Source organism: Equus przewalskii, chromosome 2, assembly GCF_037783145.1.
Source record: "Equus przewalskii isolate Varuska chromosome 2, EquPr2, whole genome shotgun sequence".
Lineage (NCBI taxonomy): Eukaryota > Metazoa > Chordata > Mammalia > Perissodactyla > Equidae > Equus > Equus przewalskii.
Window position 1 is genome coordinate 112040005 of NC_091832.1, and position 7096 is coordinate 112047100.

Sequence of the window (7096 nt, forward strand, 5' to 3'; positions counted from 1 at the left end):
GGGCCACATCAGAAGCACCTGGAGGCGTGATGGGAAGATTAAATTTTCTCTGATAATGAAATGTGTGGTATTCTTTAGATGTGTTGGAACACTTTGATAGCCTTATTTTGAAAGTTATCATATAATTTATCATCCAAATATGGACACTTTTGAGGGTGAAAGAATTGTTATTAACAATTATACCAGGATACCGGCCTAACCCAGGGTTTTGGCAGGCAGAGCAGAAGTAGGGTCACAGTATTTAGATACAAGACGTATGAGCTGGAGCAGTGGAAAGCTGAGAATCATTGCTAAAATTCTGTTTTTACTTTTATTTTCAATGGTGTTTTTCATTTTCAATTTACAATTTCTGTTGTATGGCAAATAGAAATCATGTTCGACTTTATACTCTCCTTGGAGCCAGAGGGCCTAGTTTCAAATCCTGACAAATTACTTAATTTCTCTGTGCCTCAATTTCCTCATCTGTGGGATGGGAATAATAACAGTGCTTACCTTAGAGGGGTGTTAAAGGATTAGAGAGTTAACGATTAACGAGTAAATATGTGGCTAACATTTAGAATAGTACCTGGAGCATAGTAAACCCTATTACTGATAATAAAATGATTGGTTTCCGTAGGAGAACAATAATATAGGTGAATTTTTACAAAGTATGAGCGTTTCAGAGGTTGTACATTAACTTCAGGAAAGCTCGCGTGGTCAGCAGCCTCTAAGAAGGCCTCCAGGAATCCCTGCTTCCTGGTGCTCACGTTGTGGCGTAACCCTCTCCCCTTGAGCGCAACTGGACTGCGTGACTCATTTTTAATGAGTAGAAAAAACAGCAAAAGTGATGCGATGTCACTTCTGAGATTAGGTCACAAAAGGACTGTGACTTCCCTTTTGCTCTTCCTCCCTTAATCTTTCTCCTTCTCTCTTGGATCCATTTCTCCAAGAGGGAAGCAGACGCCATGTTGTGAGCAGCTGTATGGAGAGGCCCATGTGGTAAGGGACTGATGTCTCCTGCCAAAAGTCAGTGAGGACCTGAGGGCGGACAACAGTATTTCCAGAAGCAAATGATACTTGAAAGATACTCAAAGCATCAAATTGAAAATAGTAGGAAAAAGTGATTCTTTAGTTTCCATACCAAAAAAAATCTAAATACTCCATCTCTGTCTATAAACAAAATCATTACATTTTCCAAATTAAAAATGGCTCAGTTTGTGCTTTGAAACAAAGAAATAATTATTTATAAACACAGCCTTGATAGAAATTCTAGTATGGAAATTAAACTGGAAGCTTCATGTCAATGTTACCACTTGATGGAGCTATAATGCCAGAGAACCCTTCAAAAACCATAGGGTTTACATGGAAGCAATCTTTAGGAGAAATGTAGATAAAATGAATAATTCTAATTATTAGTTGGGGTCATTCTAGAGATTACTCTCTGTTCTCACCAAGCAATTTTTTTAATATGTGAAAGAGAAAACTTGATATAATAATCCTGAGCTGTTAATGGAGGATAATTTGCTAATTTTTATTTTTAGATAAAATATAGAAATATTATAGAAAAATATGGAAATTTAAGGAGTAGACTCTTTGGCAAATGCTTACATATTTGTAATGAGAAAGCTCTTCTTCCACAGACTCAGCCAGAAAATGGAAATGAGTGACCTCCATTCGTAACAACGTTGTTTCTCCTCTCACCATTGTAATCCTCATTGTGTTGGAAAACCATGTAGCATTTGGGCTCTTCAGTTTAATGGCTTTGTTAATAATAATTAAAGCTGGAACAGAAGAGAGCCCAGAAGTAAACCCACCCACACATATATGGTCCATTAATTTACAACAAAGGAGCCAAGAACAGACAATGGGGAAAGGACCGTCTCTTCAATAAATGATGTTGGGAAAACTGGATATCTACATGCAAAAGAGTGAAAATGGACCACTATCTTACACCATACACAAAAATTAACTCAAATTGACTAAATATTTGAATATCAGACCTGAAACCATAGAACTCCTAAAAGAAAACATAGGCAATAAACTCCTTGACATTGATCTTGGAGATAATTTTTTTGGATTTGACACCAAAAGCAAAGGCAACAAAGCCAAAAATAAACAAATGGGACTACATCAAATTTAAAAGCTTCTGCACAGCAAAAAAAGCAATCAACCAAATGAAAGGGCAACATACCAAGTGGGAGAAAATATTTACAAATCATGCATCTGATAAGGGGTTAATCTCCCAAATATATAAAGAACTCATACAACTCAATAGCAAAAAAAAAGTAAGCAATCTGATTAAAAAAATAGCCAGAGGATCTGAATAGACATTTTTCAAAGAAGATAATACGGATGGCTAACAGGAACGTGAAAAGGCACTCAGTGTCACTAATCATCAGAGAAATGCCAACCAAAACCACATGAGATGTCACCCCACGCCTGTTAGAATGACTGTTATTAAAATGACAAGAAATAGCAAATGTTGGAGAGAATGTGGAGCAAAGCGAACCCTCCTGTACTGTTGGAATGAATGTAAAGTGGTGCAGCCCCTATGGAAAACAGCGTGGAGGTTCCTCAGAAAATTAAAAATAGAGCTACCATACAATCTAGCAATTCTACTACTAGGTATTTATCTGAAGGAAACAAAAACACTAAATCTAAAAGATATCTGCACCCTCGTGTTTATTGCAGCATTATTTATAATAGCTAAGATGTGGAAGCAACATAAGTGTCCATGTCTGGATAAATAAAGAAAATGTGATACACACAGGAATATTATTCAGCCATAAAAAGAAGGAAATGCTGCCATTTGCGGCAACATGGGTCATGAATGGACCTTGAGGGCATTATGCTAAGTGAAATAAGTCAGACAGAGAAAGACAAATACTGTACGATCTCACTTATATGTGGAATCTAAAAGAAAAAGCAAAACCGAAGTCATAGATACAGAGAACAGATTAGTGCTTGCCAGAGATGGGAGGTGGGTGAAACGAGTAAAGGGGGTCAAAAGGTACAAACTTCCAGTTATGAGATAAACAAGTCATGGAATGTGATGGACAGCATGGTGACTATTGATAATAACACTGTCTGTGTATTTCAAAGTTGCTAAGAGAGTGGATCTTAAACGTACTCATCACAAGAAAAAAAATTGTAACTACGTGTGCTGATGGATGTTAACCAGACTTATCGTGGTGATCATATGGTCTATCTGAAACTAATACAATATTATATATTAATTATGTCTCAATTTTTAAAAAATGAATAATTAAAACTATAAATATCCTGTCAGTTCAAGTAAATTTCTGCTGCCAAATAAGTTTGCAAAAAAAAAAAAAAATAACTGTTGGATCTCCAAAATCTTTATATTTTGGAATTGTGGACAAGGGATTCTCAGATGGACAAAGAAAGTACCAGAGAATCCTGTCTATGGGATTCTTGTGACAACCTTTTGTAAACAAGGTGTCACATTCTATACTCAGAGACGGCAATGTGTCAGTGCTACTCTTCCTTCTCACAGGTGGTGCCCATTCTCATATGTCCATCCCTCAGGCCTCTGCCCCAGCCTTCCTTGACTCTGCTCACTCAATCTTTCTCTCTCCAGGCGCTGATCAGTCAAGCCATTTGCCATTGCCCATGACTCCATATATATACTAAACTTGAGCTTAGATATGGCAGTAGGTGGTGACTCTGAAACATAGGGCAGGGACAGAAGCAGATTAGATACGAGTGTCTCATGTCACAGCAGATAATTATAACCACTCACCTAAGACCCTGGACCAACATGGGACGTGAGGATGATCACAACCAAAGCAGGAAGTTAGAGAGAAGACTGTGAAAATCCTCTTTACCTGGTGGCCACTAGCTGACAACACAAATATCATTTAAATAATAAAATACAACAAAGCATGAATCTGATTATTTCAAAATGCTTATCAGGGGCCGGCCCCGTGGCCAAGTGGTTAAGTTCTCATGCTCTGCTTCGGAGGCCCAGGGTTCGGATCCTGGGGGCAGACATGGCACCACTCATTAGGCCATGTTGAATTGGCGTCCCACATGCCACATCTAGAAGGACCCACAACTAAAATATACAACTATGTACTGGGGGGCTTTGGGAAGAAAAAAAAGCAGGCAAAATAAAAAAGAAGATTGGCAACAGTTGTTAGCTCAGGTGCCAATCTTTAAAAAAAAATGCTTATCAAAGAGATGGTAGAAAAAAATTTCTAAGAGCTCTTCAGTGTTCATATATGCAGATTGCTGTCACGTTAAACTCAATTTATTTAAAATCAAACAAAACAAACCTTGAAAGAAATAAAGGAACAGTGTGCCAATGTTTATGCTTCTCACACTGTTACATTTTTATCAGTCTCTAACTTTAGAATCATCTGTGATGCTCACATCTCTTCAGATCCTGCATTGAACTAATCCGCATCCTTCTTCCCTTACAAAGCATCTGACGGTTATTCATTACACTTTGTTTCCATCTCTGGCTCTGACTGCAGACCCTTGTTTTGCTGTTTGATTGTGGACTGATGCCCTAACAGCTTTTCCTGTCTAAACAAGCCTGCCCACCTCTGCTGGACTGGTTTTCCTGAAAATCTACTTTCAATACCTCATTTTTGCCCCAAAACTATAAAAATATAAATAAATGTTTCTTGTTAAATACTCTTAAACAATTTTAAAAAGAAACCCAAAACTGACAAACTGTATTTGCAACATGTTTGAGTGATTACTATTTAATTTAGCTACTACATAACGGATGCTAGCAACTGAGTAAGCAAAAGACCAAGTCTCCAAAGAAACATGGGAAAACATCAAATGGTAATTCACAAATAAAAAAATATAAACAAAAAGTACACACAAAAAAATTCCTAAAGTTGATAATAATAAAAGTGCAAATTAAAATACAACTCATTACCTTTATGCACTACCCAGAGAGGGGTCCATGCAGCGTTGTTCTGGGTTCCTGTCATGACTTAAATGGAAACTTTCACAGCGTCTGGGGCCCCTGATGTCCTGCAAATGGAGGAGGAGGAAGTCCTCAAATTCCTTGCAGCAGGAACTCACTTAGGTGGCACCAACTTTGACTTCCAAATGGAACGATACATCTATAAAAGGGAAAATGATGACATCTACATCATACATCTGAAAAGAACCTGGGAGAAGCTTCAGCTGGCAGCTTGTGCCATTGAAAACCCGGCTGGTATCAGTAACATATGCTCCAGGAATACTGGCCAGTGAGTTGTGCTGAAGGTTGATGCGCCACTGGAGCCACTCCTATTGCTTGTCACTTCACTCCTGGGAACTTTACCAACCAGATCCAGGTGGCCTTTAGGGAGCCATAACTTCCAGTGGTTAATGATCCCAGGGCTGACCACCAGCCTTTCACAGAGGCATCTCATGTTGACCTGCCTACCATTTCTCTGTGTAACACAGACTCTGCTCAGTGCTATGTGGACATTGCCATCTCCTGCTACTCTAAGGGAACTCACTCAGTGGATCTGACGTAAATGCTGGCCTGGGAAGCTCTGTACATGCATGACACCGTCTTCCATGAACACCCATCCAAGGTCATGCCTGGTCTCTACCTCTACAGGCATCCTGAAGAGATTGCAAAGGAAGAGTAGGCTGCTGCTGAAGAGGCTGTGCCAAAGGAGGAATTTCAGATGAATGGACTGCTCCAGTTCTCAAATTTACTGCTACTCAATCCAAAGTCGCAGGCTGGTCTGAATGTGTGCAGGTGCCCTCTGCGCCTATCCAGCAGTTCCCTTCTGAAGACTGGAGCACTCAGTCTGCCACCAAAGACTGGTCTGCAGCTCCCACTGCTCAGGCCACTGAATGGGTAGGAGCAGCAACGGAGTGGTCCTAAGCTGTTCTTCCACAGACGCTTAGCCAGAAAATGGGAATAAGGGTGATGGAAAATAAATGGTTTCTAAAAAAAAAAATTACAGCTCATTATTAATTGACTCTCAGGTTGGTCAAGATTAAGGAAGAATGATAATATCCATTATCAGTGAAGGAGTGGGGAAACAGAGCCTCTCACAAGCACTATTGGACTGAATGTCAACTGATGCAAACTTTCCAGAGAAAGATTCCATATATATTTGTAAAACTGAAAAACGTATATGCTCTTTGATCTAGGATTTTCACTTTTAGAAATTTTTCCTAAGAAATAATCATGCATTTGCCCAAAGATTTATCTATAAAAATGCTTGCTGAAAAATATTTATGACTGAAAAACAAATTATTAGAGAAAAATAAATAAGAAGCTAGTTAAAAAAGTTGTATAATCTGCATATGGTAGAACACCATACGCAATCATCACAATGGTGCAGTAGAATATACTGTAGACTGGGCAACATATTCAAAATACAGTGTTAGGTAACAAAACAAATTAACAGCTAAACAGCTATAGAGAACGCTGAGGACCAGCCTAACCCCACAGATCCCAAACATGGTAGCCCATTCTGCTGTCATTTCTCCCTACTTCCCTCCCGCTCCCCCTCTCCCTCCCAGCCCCTGCCTCCCTCCACCCCCACTGATCTGGGTTATTGAAAGAACACAACTCACTTAGTCTGGAGGCTCCAGCAAGGAGGACAGACACCCTGGCTGCATAACAGTTCTTCAGGATTTGGTTCCATTGCTTTCTCAACATGCAGCTTCAGGGAAGACATATCCAATGTCAACCAGATAAGCCAAATGCCAAACCAATCCAGATGATTAATGGAGTGACAGATGTGGGAGTTAGGTTTTACTCATATTCAACAGAAGCAGTTATGTTTAAGGATAGCATATTTTCTTGTTGTTGTTCAAATGGAAGTATTTATTTTTATAAATGTTTTCTCCAGCCAGTTTATCTCTAATTGCACTTAATAAACAGAAAAAAATCTGTATTAATCTTGTGCCAAGTTAGAAGAATAACCAGTAGCTTCCATTTCTTGTTTTAGGATGTTATTACCATTAAATTATATTCTCTTGGTATGAAAATATTTTTTAAAAAAATCCCAAACACATAAGCAAGCAACAGCCTGTCAACATATATGTATAAACACAAACATGACCAATACACACACGTTAGGCAAAACAGGAATGATATTTCTGGGTGGCTTAATGGCAGCAG

General features: G+C 38.9%; 1 pseudogene; it reads left to right on the forward strand.

The window, feature by feature from the left end:
* Positions 1 to 4956: 4956 nt before the first annotated feature.
* On the forward strand, positions 4957 to 5845 carry LOC103557105 (small ribosomal subunit protein uS2-like; annotated as a pseudogene).
* The last annotated feature ends 1251 nt before the right edge of the window (positions 5846 to 7096 follow it).